The 16,591-nt window shown below is 36.1% G+C and overlaps 1 protein-coding gene and 1 long non-coding RNA gene across 2 annotated transcripts in view; one reads left to right on the forward strand and one right to left on the reverse strand.

The window, feature by feature from the left end:
• LOC125382056 lies at positions 1–1,433 on the forward strand. The gene is made up of 2 exons (XR_007222230.1): positions 1–222; positions 1,378–1,433. It is a non-coding gene; the product is annotated as an uncharacterized LOC125382056 (long non-coding RNA).
• LOC124117951 (protein SREK1IP1-like) overlaps positions 1,032–16,591 on the reverse strand; it is a 45,642-nt gene continuing 30,082 nt past the window's right edge. The window contains exons 5-6 of the transcript XR_006858402.2: positions 2,406–2,526; positions 1,032–2,065 (exon numbers count right to left, since the gene is read on the reverse strand). The gene's annotated coding sequence lies outside the window, so the exon portion shown is untranslated. The remainder of the gene's footprint in view (positions 2,066–2,405; positions 2,527–16,591) is intronic.

Raw genomic sequence — 16,591 nt, forward strand, 5'->3', positions numbered from 1 at the left:
TTTTCCGAGCTAAACAGGCCTGAGTTATCCCCCTTAGATTATGACGTAATTGGTGCCAATTTAACTGGGTCCCTGTCTTGTCACAACGCAAAAGATATCAAGTACCAGTTTATGGTGAGACAACATGGCATCCGATACCTTGCCTGGTCCGAAGAAGTTCCCTTGACCCTTCAAGAAATCGCAAAACCATACGATTTTGAACCAAAACAAGCAAGCTTCGCGGTATGGAAACGATGAAAATAAAATGGAAACAAGAGAAGACCCATATCACCTAATTCAGCTGCAGTAGCCTAGGCCTACAGTATCTTATTCTATTTAATAGATAATTGGTTATTGGTTTGTTCTGACAACCATTCATAGAAAATGCATTGCAACTTTGCAGGGAAACTATTTATCATCTATTATGGGGCCAGATTTTAAAAAATGTTTAGAAACTATAAAAAAGAAGAAATATCTAATATATAGATTCTAATTAATTATTAAAAACAGTGGGTTGTTTAACTGAGTGGACCAGATATATGTAAAATGTTTACAAAAAGCTCATTTACTGTCACAATCAATAGATATAAATTATCTAAGAAACTATAAGTAAAACTTGTTGAATATTAGTGAAAAATATTTGAAATTGTAAATATTTGTTTGGAAATTTGGGCCTCCCAACCTGACCTTTTGAGCAAAACGTGTGTAACAACCACCTACTAAAATGCAAATGAAATATGCAATCATTTTATTATATGAGTGAGTGAGTAGGGTTTTACCCCGCTTTTAGCAATATTCCAGCAATATCACAACTGGGGGACACCAGAAAAGGGCTTCACATGTTGTGCCCATGTGGGCAATCGAACTTTGGTCTTCAGTGTGACGATCGAACGCTTTCACCACAAGGCTACCCCACCATCCTTTTTTTTATATTAACACCTGAAATAAAGTTGAGAAAACATACAATATGATTTACTGTCATCAATTTATTTTATTATGCATTTTAAGATCTATCATGCACAACAAACAAATCTGACAAGTAAAATAAGAGATTCGAGTACCATAAATGTTTATTTGCCAGCAAGTTGTGAAAGCATATGTAACTTGTAAGGTTATTAAATTACATCAGTGATATTGAAACATGCCCACAATATTTCAAGAAGTATTCAAACCTACAGTAATAAACACATCATGTCAACATGATAGAACTATAAACTGTTTTGGTATTTATTGAATTATTAATATGTAATAAAAATTATGCATATATCATTAATACAAGTTACTTCTTATATAAGCATCCCTCCAGATTTAATGACAAAAATATATATGTAAATGGTATGATATTTTTTTGTAATGTTGTGCATAGCTTGACTAATAAAAGACACTTTTTCATTTCAGAATCTATCTACACCTCCTAAACAAGAGGTTCACTTTGGGGATTTGCAGAAATAGTTGAAGAATCAGAGAAAAGTTATTCCATCTTGTGTTGTCGAGGTGATTCATGAAAGATTTCCATCTGATGTATGTAATGTTTTTCTCTATGCTCATTAAAATAAACTTTTTTAATTGAAATCTTGTTTTATGGTCTCTGACAACAATCAGCCTTTGCTGTTTCATTTGATAAGTTTCTGTAATACAGGATGGCTGATGCTGGATCAGGTAGTTTTGGGCAAGGGCGAAGGCCGGGGAAAAGACTGAAGAAAATATCACAAGCACTGGCTTAATGCTCAGTGGCAACTTGTTAGTGCACTGGTTGACTATTTCAAAAGTACAGCTCTCTTGTTGTCTGAAGCACTGTACCTCACAAGATGCTCTAATATTTTATGACTTGTAACTCTGCATGAAAATAATCACAATTTGCACACAATGAAAATGGATCTCAACACCAGGGATTTCTTGTGACACCGTTGGGGCAGGATACTCTCACCTTTTGCGAACACCTGGTATTATCACTATTTGATAGCGATTCATTAACACGTGCTCATGATTTAGACAGAATCGTACCATCAACTGTTTTTTACAGAGATTTCATATGAATATGGAAAGGGTTTTGTCGCATTTATACTCTTCCATATCATTGTGGGACCTGAAAAATATAAAAAATAATTTTAACATAGATTTGTCCAAATAATATGTACACTGACTAAATAATTGTAAAAGAAGGTGGTAATAATCTGCTGCAGTGTCAGGCATGTCACTGGGTGCCTGAATACAAAAATCATCAGTTAACTGTGTACAAAATGTATCAGATCTAAACTTTTTTATGTCATTCACAGTATACGTTCATTTGTCATCCACACTACACTTTTACAACAAAAGACAACAAAATAGAATATAATAGATACACAAAATAGTTCAATACAGAAATTATTTGCATATAGTATTTACATTGTGTGATTATTCATTGTCAAAATATTATTTTGTACCTCATACTGTGAAGCACGGTGTGCCATGCTTCTGGTGTACATTGGACAGCTTCTTTACACCATGATGGACTGGGGACCTGTACTTTCTGGGCATCGGTGTCTGGCATGGCTTGGCTCGAAACTTCATATTTGAAAGATACAACATAGAAACATAACACTTTTGTCATCTATATCTCACTATCACAAAATATAAAATGGTAACTTGATTTTTTTCATGTATAAATGTGCTGTAAATTGTTTTGCCTCCGAAACTACCAGGTAAATACTTTTCATGATGAAAAAGTACAAGAAAAATAGGTTTATTTTCGTGTGAACTTGCCCTTTAAGGAAGCACAAGTTTATGACTACATTTCAGAACATTTGCATCTGCAAAGTGGTATGCAATCCAAATAAGCCCGAAAGTATTTAAAAGTAATGCATTTAAGGATTTACTGTGGATTTGTTTCGGTTCATTGAGGTATGACTTCATTCACAGTTTGCAGGATGCAGGAATAATGATTAAATTCGACAACGCACATGTGAATAGTTTAACCAAAAACAGTTTCTTTTGAGATGCATTATATCAAAGCAGACGAAAATGACGCGATTGATAAAAATTCTAGGTGTAGGAATTCATACTGTAGGTGTAGGAATTCATACTGTAGCGTGAGATGAAGTAGGTGATTGTTTAATTTGTGCACATAATTTTTCACACACCCACAAAGTCAGTAGCCAATCAACGGAGAGTGAGATCAAAACAATGCCCATAGGGCATGTCAATCAGGGCAAGAAGAACTGCAGCAGTCAGACTGTAACGAAAGGCGGCTGTTTCAAATGACATGGTCAGTTACCGCCAGATTCAAACATTAGTTCCCTGAGAATGGGAAGTTGGAAAAATGGGGTGTGAAATGAATCCCGAAGACATGGGATTTGTGGAACCCAGGCGAGCTAGCCTGCACGTTTGCTGTTTCATTCCTTCTCGGCCTTCGGTCTCAAAGGGTAGTTTTGACAATGCACATGCATGGATTTTGCTGAATGTCATGTGCATGACGATACACGTGAGCAGAAAGGGAATTCCATCGACTGTAATATAGGGATTCCCTGACATTCCGTATTAATACAAGTAGTCTGATTCGGTGGGCGTGGCTTAATTTTTTACAATACAATATTAAAACTTAATTATTTAGGTTTGCATGTACATTGTGTGAGTTCCATCCATCCAAACTGGTTTTCATGTTGTGCCAACTTTGGTCCACCCAAAACCTTCAGGGGATGGAAATTGTATCGTGTAGCAAGGCTTCTTAAGTTGGAAGAAGCTTGTCCATCGGTAGAATTTTGTTGGAGAAGATATCCATTCTCAGCTTATTGCAGAGGACATGTCTTCTCGAATATGACAACAGTAAAACGCTGAAGCATTTGGAAGTGACCAGAATCTATGTTCAGCACTTGAAATGAATGGTGGGCTAGTTGCACAAAGGTTTCCATGACTTCATCTAGAACCCACAAAGCTTGCCAGAATAACTTTTTACTTTTTCCCAACAAAAGGCATGAAACACTGGTAGAGCACGAGGTGTAGTTCTCCCTAAAGAACACATTTTATTGATGTGAAAGTAGCCAAAGGTCTTTCCCATTCCAAAGGCAACCCATATACCTGCGTAGGATTATAGTGTAATCAGGTCATGAAATATTCCAGTAAGGATGAACAAAACATCTGTATCCATTGTACGCATTTACAGTGAAGTCGCACCATGCCCAGAATGAATGACAATCCTTGTGTCTGCTTCCTCGTGATTACAATTTGTCATGAAGGTGAGAGATTCGCTGCCCTTGAATGTCACAGCTGCTCCTGATGTTCATAGACAGCTTTGGCTTCTGGCCATGGTTATTCTGCAACATTTGAAGTAAAGAACTGAAATAATTATTCTCTATCCTGAGAAGCACACAGGTCATCCATCCACTTGACTGGCATCCCACAGAATTCCAAGGCTACTTGCATGCTGAAGCTGACCCATGAGATATGGAATGAAAACACTGTCACCAAAGTAATCAAATGTGCGAATTTCTGTAGTAGGCAAGGTATGGACAAGAACTGATCCACCCAGAGCTTTCAAGTCAGAAGCTGTGGTTCGTGTTGATTTAACTTTTCAAAGCATACAAAACGGTCAGACTTTGCACTGGGTAACCAACCACAATTAGCCAAAATCAGAGAGAAGGAGGGAATGCCTGGATCTCATGAGCAAAGAATTCCATTAATTCACTCTCACAGTCCTTATTTAGAAGATGACTTGCTGGGTGGAAAGCTGAACAGTGGCAGAGAATGTCTCTTGAGAGGTTAATGAATAGACTGGGTACGTCCCATCTAAAATCACCCTTTTGCGAAATGTATTAGGTTGCTTCTTTCCAACACCCTTCAGTGTGTTTACTGTGGTAACACCTGGTTCTGGCATGCAGTTTTGGCTATCAAGAGTAATAAGGTCGCCAAAACATCCAAGAAAGGATTTCTCATTTGTCCGATCGTATCTCAAAGGCTCTTGGCCACCTTTCGAAATGTTTGCTGTGCGGAAGGCCCTTGCTCGTGATGATGGAAGTTCCTTTCTGGATCATCATGAAGGATATTCTCATTTTCAAACTGTTTGACTAATCTACCTAGCTCAGTCCCTGACAGCATTCAGCATCTGAAAACAATTGAGTTTTCTGTTAATCAAATTGCACCACCTGGATCCTTGAGTTGCTTGTTCTCCTGCTCATGAGTCTGATCCAATGGTATAGAAGAAAATGGATTTCGTTTTGGAGATTGGTAATTCTTCTCAAACTCTTCTCTGACTGGTGCTTGTAAGGATTTCATGTCTCTTATGTGAATGGGTGTCCATCGTGCATAATGGGTGTGGTCGAGGGCAAAGAACAAAGATGTCAACTGTCCCAAGACTTTCACCTATAATTGGAATTTTATTCTCTATGAGCCAGGATGGACAAGAACGCGGGTTCCAGTTGCATGATGATGTTCCAATACTTCTCGTCTTTTCGGGATTGCAGAGTACGATCATCACTGGATCTTCCTGAAAGAAGGAAAGCTTCATTCTGCAGGTTGTGAAGGGCCAAGGGAGTAACTTGGTGGTAGTATCTGGTCATGGTCAGATGTGATGCATTCAGGAATGAATCTGCACTATATCTCCTTCTATCAGAGCTGTTGTCCAGCTGGGTCCATTTAATCGGTTTCCGATTGTCTTCCAAAGAGACATTTCAGTGTGCAGTCCTACCAACATGACAACATGCACTTGGTCTCTGTGAGTGTTTCGCCATTTCCGCTATACTTCGAAAGGCCAAACAAAGGCTGGTCAAGGCAAGTAACAGGAATCTACCCAGGGTAATAAACTCTGTAGCCTGTCTAATCACATTCATCCCATACTTAAGCATGGCTGGTGTGGCAGCTTTGCCATAAAAGAACGATGGTGGATCATCCAGAGAAGGTTGAAGGGAAGCATGCTACAGTGACCAGGCAATAGGATCACCGACCTTCACATTTTCCTTGTATAAGAGTGACAGTACATGCTCAGTCAAGTTCATTCCCATAGACTGCGCCTTGGATAAGCAGCTCTGGTATGGTATCATGGTACATCTAGGTACATTCACAACTTGTGTCTTCAATGCCACAGCTGGAACATAGGCAATAGTCTTCTGATTGCTGATAATCGATGGACAATAGTCAGTTCTGGTCTTTACACAGCTAGATATCAACAGAGTTTCAGTTATTATGAATCTCTATTATGAGTTACTATTTTCAAAACACTCAACATGGTCCCATCAAACAGAAATACCTTTGTTCCAGATTATGCAGATGAGCAAAACACACTAAAACATCCCATCACACGGAAAGTGTTCATTCACACTTTAGACTAGTGTTTAAATCTGCATTCATTCCACTATATAATGTCACTGTATTAAAGGAAAAGTGGTCCAGCAAGGTGATCCCCTTTTATTGTACTTTCTCAAGAAAATCTTTGTTGCAAGTGTTGGGCCCGATTTTGAACAGGCTGTCAATATCACCTTAAACTTCACAGATGTATCATCAATTGTATCCATATCTATAGAGTAGTATTAGATACCACATTATAATGTCACAGATCATTGTATTTAAACTCTATGTTAGAGTAATAGTTAGATACATGTAAACTTTAAATAAATACCATTTTATAACGTCACTGTTCTTCATATTTATAGCAAACACGTTGGACAAAGTGAAGCCCGTATTGCCATACTCTCAACATTCTCACTATCTTAAGTGTTGGTCCGACTTGGCCCCTTACATGACACAGTATAAGTATCATCAAGTGTCTTTACATCCTTACACGTCACAGTATATGTATCATCAAGTGTCTTTACATCCTTACACGTCACAGATGTATGTATCATCAAGTGTCTTTACATCCTTACATGTCACAGTATAAGTATCATCAAGTGTCTTTACATCCTTACACGTCACAGTATATGTATCATCAAGTGTCTTTACATCCTTACACGTCACAGTATATGTATCATCAAGTGTCTGTACATGCTTACACGTCACAGTATATGTATCATCAAGTGTCTTTACATACTTACACGTCACAGTATATGTATCATCAAGTGTCATTACATCCTTACACGTCACAGTATATGTATCATCAAGTGTCTGTACATGCTTACATGTCACAGTATATGTATCATCAAGTGTCTTTACATCCTTACACGTCACAGTATATGTATCATCAAGTGTCTTTACATCCTTACACGTCACAGTATAAGTATCATCAAGTGTCTTTACATCCTTACACGTCACAGATGTATGTATCATCAAGTGTCTTTACATCCTTACATGTCACAGTATAAGTATCATCAAGTGTCTTTACATCCTTACATGTCATAGTATAAGTATCATCAAGTGTCTTTACATCCTTACACGTCACAGTATATGTATCATCAAGTGTCTTTACATCCTTACACGTGTCAGATGTATGTATCATCAAGTGTCTTTACATCCTTACATGTCACAGTATAAGTATCATCAAGTGTCTTTACATCCTTACACGTCACAGTATATGTATCATCAAGTGTCTTTACATCCTTACATGTCACAGTATATGTATCATCAAGTGTCTTTACATCCTTACACGTCACAGTATATGTATCATCAAGTGTCTTTACATCCTTACACGTCACAGTATATGTATCATCAAGTGTCATTACATCCTTACACGTCACAGTATATGTATCATCAAGTGTCTTTACATCCTTACATGTCACAGTATATGTATCATCAAGTGTCTTTACATCCTTACACGTCACAGTATATGTATCATCAAGTGTCTTTACATCCTTACACGTCACAGTATAAGTATCATCAAGTGTCTTTACATCCTTACACGTCACAGATGTATGTATCATCAAGTGTCTTTACATCCTTACATGTCACAGTATAAGTATCATCAAGTGTCTTTACATCCTTACATGTCATAGTATAAGTATCATCAAGTGTCTTTACATCCTTACACGTCACAGTATATGTATCATCAAGTGTCTTTACATCCTTACACGTCACAGATGTATGTATCATCAAGTGTCTTTACATCCTTACATGTCACAGTATAAGTATCATCAAGTGTCTTTACATCCTTACACGTCACAGTATATGTATCATCAAGTGTCTTTACATCCTTACATGTCACAGTATATGTATCATCAAGTGTCTTTACATCCTTACACGTCACAGTATATGTATCATCAAGTGTCTTTACATCCTTACACGTCACAGTATAAGTATCATCAAGTGTCTTTACATCCTTACACGTCACAGATGTATGTATCATCAAGTGTCTTTACATCCTTACATGTCACAGTATAAGTATCATCAAGTGTCTTTACATCCTTACATGTCATAGTATAAGTATCATCAAGTGTCTTTACATCCTTACACGTCACAGTATATGTATCATCAAGTGTCTTTACATCCTTACACGTCACAGATGTATGTATCATCAAGTGTCTTTACATCCTTACATGTCACAGTATATGTATCATCAAGTGTCATTACATCCTTACACGTCACGGATGTATGTATCATCAAGTATCTTTACATCCTTACACGTCACAGATGTATGTATCATCAAGTGTCTTTACATCCTTACACGTCACAGTATATGTATCTCAAGTGTCTTTACATCCTTACACGTCACAGTATATGTATCATCAAGTGTCTTTACATCCTTACATGTCACAGATGCATGTATCATCAAGTGTTTTTACATCCTTACACGTCACAGTATATGTATCATCGAGTGTCTTTACATCCTTACACGTCACAGCATATGTATCATCAAGTGTCTTTACATCCTTACACGTCACAGTATATGTATCATCAAGTGTCTTTACATCCTTACACGTCACAGTATATGTATCATCAAGTGTCTGTACATGCTTACACGTCACAGTATATGTATCATCAAGTGTCTTTACATCCTTACACGTCACAGATGTATGTATCATCAAGTGTTTTTACATCCTTACACGTCACAGATGTATGTATCATCAAGTGTCTTTACATCCTTACACGTCACAGTATATGTATCATCAAGTGTCTTTACATCCTTACACGTCACAGTATAAGTATCATCAAGTGTCTTTACATCCTTACACGTCACAGATGTATGTATCATCAAGTGTCTTTACATCCTTACATGTCACAGTATAAGTATCATCAAGTGTCTTTACATCCTTACATGTCATAGTATAAGTATCATCAAGTGTCTTTACATCCTTACACGTCACAGTATATGTATCATCAAGTGTCTTTACATCCTTACACGTCACAGATGTATGTATCATCAAGTGTCTTTACATCCTTACATGTCACAGTATAAGTATCATCAAGTGTCTTTACATCCTTACACGTCACAGTATATGTATCATCAAGTGTCTTTACATCCTTACATGTCACAGTATATGTATCATCAAGTGTCTTTACATCCTTACACGTCACAGTATATGTATCATCAAGTGTCTTTACATCCTTACACGTCACAGTATAAGTATCATCAAGTGTCTTTACATCCTTACACGTCACAGATGTATGTATCATCAAGTGTCTTTACATCCTTACATGTCACAGTATAAGTATCATCAAGTGTCTTTACATCCTTACATGTCATAGTATAAGTATCATCAAGTGTCTTTACATCCTTACACGTCACAGTATATGTATCATCAAGTGTCTTTACATCCTTACACGTCACAGATGTATGTATCATCAAGTGTCTTTACATCCTTACATGTCACAGTATATGTATCATCAAGTGTCATTACATCCTTACACGTCACGGATGTATGTATCATCAAGTATCTTTACATCCTTACACGTCACAGATGTATGTATCATCAAGTGTCTTTACATCCTTACACGTCACAGTATATGTATCTCAAGTGTCTTTACATCCTTACACGTCACAGTATATGTATCATCAAGTGTCTTTACATCCTTACACATCACAGATGTATGTATCATCAAGTGTCTTTAAATCCTTACATGTCACAGTATATGTATCATCAAGTGTCTTTACATCCCTACACGTCACAGTATATGTATCATCAAGTGTCTTTACATCCTTACATGTCACAGTATATGTATCATCAAGTGTCTTTACATCCTTACACGTCACAGTATATGTATCATCAAGTGTCTTTACATCCTTACATGTCACAGTATATGTATCATCAAGTGTCATTACATCCTTACACGTCACAGTATATGTATCATTAAGTGTCTTTACATCCTTACACGTCACAGATGTATGTATCATTAAGTGTCTTTACATCCTTACATGTCACAGTATATGTATCATCAAGTGTTTTTATATCCTTACACGTCACAGTATATGTATCATCAAGTGTCTTTACATCCTTACACGTCACAGATGAATGTATCATCAAGTGTTTTTACATCCTTACATGTCACAGTATATGTATCATCAAGTGTCTTTACATCCTTACACGTCACAGATGTATGTATCATCAAGTGTTTTTATATCCTTACACGTCACAGATGTATGTATCATCAAGTGTTTTTACATCCTTACACGTCACAGTATATGTATCATCAAGTGTCTTTACATCCTTACACGTCACAGATGTATGTATCATCAAGTGTCTTTACATCCTTACATGTCACAGTATAAGTATCATCAAGTGTCTTTACATCCTTACATGTCACAGTATATGTATCATCAAGTGTCTTTACATCCTTACACGTCACAGATGTATGTATCATCAAGTGTCTTTACATACTTACATGACACAGTATAAGTATCATCAAGTGTCTTTACATCCTTACACGTCACAGTATATGTATCATCAAGTGTCTTTACATCCTTACATGTCACAGATGTATGTATCATCAAGTGTCTTTACATCCTTACACATCACAGCATATGTATGATCAAGTGTTTTTACATCCTTACACGTCACAGTATATGTATCATCAAGTGTCTTTACATCCTTACACGTCACAGATGTATGTATCATTAAGTGTCTTTACATCCTTACATGTCACAGTATATGTATCATCAAGTGTTTTTATATCCTTACACGTCACAGTATATGTATCATCAAGTGTCTTTACATCCTTACACGTCACAGATGAATGTATCATCAAGTGTTTTTACATCCTTACATGTCACAGTATATGTATCATCAAGTGTTTTTATATCCTTACACGTCACAGATGTATGTATCATCAAGTGTTTTTACATCCTTACACGTCACAGTATATGTATCATCAAGTGTCTTTACATACTTACATGACACAGTATAAGTATCATCAAGTGTCTTTACATCCTTACACGTCACAGTATATGTATCATCAAGTGTCTTTACATCCTTACATGTCACAGATGTATGTATCATCAAGTGTCTTTACATCCTTACACATCACAGTATATGTATCATCAAGTGTCTTTACATCCTAACATGTCACAGATGTATGTATGATCAAGTGTTTTTACATCCTTACACGTCACAGTATATGTATCATTAAGTGTCTTTACATACTTACACGTCACAGTATATGTATCATCAAGTGTCATTACATCCTTACATGTCACAGTATATGTATCATTAAGTGTCTTTACATCCTTACACGTCACAGTATATGTATCATCAAGTGTTTTTACATCCTTACACGTCACAGTATATGTATCATCAAGTGTTTTTACATCCTTACACATCACAGTATAAGTATCATCAAGTGTCTCTACATGCTTACACGTCACAGTATATGTATCATCAAGTGTCTTTACATCCTTACATGTCACAGATGTATGTATCATCAAGTGTCTTTACATCCTTACACATCACAGCATATGTATGATCAAGTGTTTTTACATCCTTACACGTCACAGTATATGTATCATCAAGTGTCTTTACATCCTTACATGTCACAGTATATGTATCATTAAGTGTCTTTACATCCTTACACGTCACAGTATATGTATCATCAAGTGTCATTACATCCTTACATGTCACAGTATATGTATCATCAAGTGTTTTTACATCCTTACACGTCACAGTATATGTATCATCAAGTGTCTTTACATCCTTACACATCACAGTATATGTATCATCAAGTGTCTTTACATCCTTACACGTCACAGATGTATGTATCATCAAGTGTCTTTACATCCTTACATGTCACAGCATATGTATCATCAAGTGTCTTTACATCCTTACACGTCACAGATGTATGTATCATCAAGTGTCTTTACATCCTTACACATCACAGCATATGTATCATCAAGTGTCTTTACATCCTTACACGTCACAGATGAATGTATCATCAAGTGTCTTTACACCCTTACACATCACAGTATATGTATCGTCAAGTGTCTTTACATCCTTACACGTCACAGATGTATGTATCATCAAGTGTCTTTACATCCTTACACGTCACAGATGTATCATCAAGTGTCTTTACATCCTTACATGTCACAGTATAAGTATCTACAAGTGTCTTTACATCCTTACACGTCACAGTATATGTATGATCAAGTGTTTTTACATCCTTACACGTCACAGTATATGTATCATCAAGTGTCTTTACATCCTTACATGTCACAGTATATGTATCATCAAGTGTCTTTACATCCTTACATGTCACAGTATATGTATCATTAAGTGTCTTTACATCCTTACACGTCACAGTATATGTATCATCAAGTGTTTTTACATCCTTACACATCACAGCATATGTATCATCAAGTGTCTTTACATACTTACACGTCACAGTATATGTATCATCAAGTGTCTTTACATCCTTACACGTCACAGTATATGTATCATCAAGTGTCTTTACATCCTTACATGTCACAGTATATGTATCATTAAGTGTCTTTACATCCTTACACGTCACAGTATATGTATCATCAAGTGTCTTTACATCCTTACATGTCACAGTATATGTATCATTAAGTGTCTTTACATCCTTACACGTCACAGTATATGTATCATCAAGTGTTTTTACATCCTTACACATCACAGCATATGTATCATCAAGTGTCTTTACATCCTTACATGTCACAGTATATGTATCATCAAGTGTCTTTACATCCTTACATGTCACAGTATATGTATCATCAAGTGTCTTTACATCCTTACACGTCACAGTATATGTATCATCAAGTGTCTTTACATCCTTACATGTCACAGTATATGTATCATCAAGTGTCTTTACATCCTTACATGTCACAGTATATGTATCATCAAGTGTCTTTACATCCTTACACGTCACAGTATATGTATCATTAAGTGTCTTTACATCCTTACACGTCACAGTATATGTATCATCAAGTGTCTTTACATCCTTACATGTCACAGTATATGTATCATTAAGTGTCTTTACATCCTTACATGTCACAGTATATGTATCATTAAGTGTCTTTACATCCTTACACGTCACAGTATATGTATCATCAAGTGTCTTTACATCCTTACATGTCACAGTATATGTATCATCAAGTGTTTTTACATCCTTACACGTCACAGTATATGTATCATCAAGTGTCTTTACATCCTTACATGTCACAGTTTATGTATCATCAAGTGTCATTACATCCTTACATGTCACAGTATATGTATCATCAAGTGTCTTTACATCCTTACACGTCACAGATGTATGTATGATCAAGTGTTTTTACATCCTTACACATCACAGTATATGTATCATCAAGTGTCTTTACATCCTTACACGTCACAGTATATGTATCATCAAGTGTCTTTACACCCTTACACATCACAGTATATGTATCGTCAAGTGTCTTTACATCCTTACACGTCACAGATGAATGTATCATCAAGTGTCTTTACATCCTTACACGTCACAGTATATGTATCATCAAGTGTCTTTACATCCTTACACGTCACAGTATATGTATCATCAAGTGTCTTTACATCCTTACACGTCACAGATGAATGTATCATCAAGTGTCTTTACACCCTTACACATCACAGTATATGTATCGTCAAGTGTCTTTACATCCTTACACGTCACAGATGTATGTATGATCAAGTGTTTTTACATCCTTACACGTCACAGTATATGTATCATCAAGTGTCTTTACATCCTTACACGTCACAGTATATGTATCATCAAGTGTCTTTACATCCTTACACATCACAGCATATGTATCATCAAGTGTCTTTACATCCTTACACGTCACAGATGAATGTATCATCAAGTGTCTTTACACCCTTACACATCACAGTATATGTATCGTCAAGTGTCTTTACATCCTTACACGTCACAGATGTATGTATGATCAAGTGTCTTTACATCCTTACACGTCACAGATGTATGTATCATCAAGTGTCTTTACATCCTTACATGTCACAGTATATGTATCATCAAGTGTCTTTACATCCTTACACGTCACAGTATAAGTATCATCAAGTGTCTTTACATCCTTACATGTCACAGTATAAGTATCTACAAGTGTCTTTACATCCTTACACGTCACAGTATAAGTATCATCAAGTGTCTTTACATCCTTACACGTCACAGTATATGTATCATCAAGTGTCTTTACATCCTTACACGTCACAGATGAATGTATCAAGTGTCTTTACATCCTTACACATCACAGCATATGTATCATCAAGTGTCTTTACATCCTTACACGTCACAGATGAATGTATCATCAAGTGTCTTTACACCCTTACACATCACAGTATATGTATCGTCAAGTGTCTTTACATACTTACACATCACAGTATATGTATCATCAAGTGTCTTTACATCCTTACACGTCACAGATGTATGTATCATCAAGTGTCTTTACATCCTTACACGTCACAGATGTATGTATCATCAAGTGTCTTTACATACTTACACATCACAGTATATGTATCGTCAAGTGTCTTTACATACTTACACATCACAGTATATGTATCGTCAAGTGTCTTTACACCCTTACACATCACAGTATATGTATCGTCAAGTGTCTTTACATACTTACACATCACAGTATATGTATCGTCAAGTGTCTTTACATACTTACACATCACAGTATAAGTATCATCAAGTGTCTTTACATCCTTACACGTCACAGTATATGTATCATCAAGTGTTTTTACATCCTTACACGTCACAGATGTATGTATCATCAAGTGTCTTTACATCCTTACATGTCACAGTATATGTATCATCAAGTGTCTTTACATCCTTACACGTCACAGTATAAGTATCATCAAGTGTCTTTACATCCTTACATGTCACAGTATAAGTATCTACAAGTGTCTTTACATCCTTACACGTCACAGTATATGTATCATCAAGTGTCTTTACATCCTTACACGTCACAGATGAATGTATCATCAAGTGTCTTTACACCCTTACACATCACAGTATATGTATCGTCAAGTGTCTTTACATCCTTACACGTCACAGTATATGTATGATCAAGTGTTTTTACATCCTTACACGTCACAGATGAATGTATCAAGTGTCTTTACATCCTTACACATCACAGCATATGTATCATCAAGTGTCTTTACATCCTTACACGTCACAGATGAATGTATCATCAAGTGTCTTTACACCCTTACACATCACAGTATATGTATCGTCAAGTGTCTTTACATCCTTACACATCACAGTATAAGTATCATCAAGTGTCTTTACATCCTTACACATCACAGTATAAGTATCATCAAGTGTCTTTACATCCTTACACATCACAGTATATGTATCATCAAGTGTCTTTACATCCTTACACGTCACAGATGTATCTATCATCAAGTGTTTTTACATCCTTACACATCACAGTATATGTATCATCAAGTGTCTTTACATCCTTACACATCACAGTATAAGTATCATCAAGTGTCTTTACATCCTTACACATCACAGTATATGTATCATCAAGTGTCTTTACATCCTTACACGTCACAGATGTATCTATCATCAAGTGTTTTTACATCCTTACACATCACAGTATATGTATCATCAAGTGTCTTTACATCCTTACACATCACAGTATAAGTATCATCAAGTGTCTTTACATCCTTACACATCACAGTATATGTATCATCAAGTGTTTTTACATCCTTACACGTCACAGATGTATGTATGATCAAGTGTCTTTACATCCTTACACGTCACAGTATATGTATGATCAAGTGTCTTTACATCCTTACACGTCACAGTTTATGTATCATCAAGTGTCTTTACATCCTTACACGTCACAGTATATGTATCATCAAGTGTCTTTACATCCTTACACGTCACAGTATATGTATCATCAAGTGTCTTTACATCCTTACACGTCACAGTATATGTATCATCGAGTGTCTTTACATCCTTACACGTCACAGATGTATGTATCATCAAGTGTCTTTACATCCTTACACGTCACAGTATATGTATCATCGAGTGTCTTTACATCCTTACACGTCACAGTTTATGTATGATCAAGTGTTTTTACATCCTTACAAGTCACAGTATATGTATCATCAAGTGTCTTTACATCCTTACACGTCACAGATGTATGTATCATCAAGTGTCTTTACATCCCATATTATTCCATTGAAGGTGACTTTCAGAAAAAGTTTTGACAGCAAACACACAACATTTTCTCATCTTTCAACCAGTAATTGCAAAATAGACAAAATCTTAATGGTAGTAGTATTGA

This window comes from Haliotis rufescens, unplaced genomic scaffold, assembly GCF_023055435.1.
Source record: "Haliotis rufescens isolate VD_foot unplaced genomic scaffold, xgHalRufe1.0.p SCAF_2, whole genome shotgun sequence".
Classification (NCBI taxonomy): domain Eukaryota; kingdom Metazoa; phylum Mollusca; class Gastropoda; order Lepetellida; family Haliotidae; genus Haliotis; species Haliotis rufescens.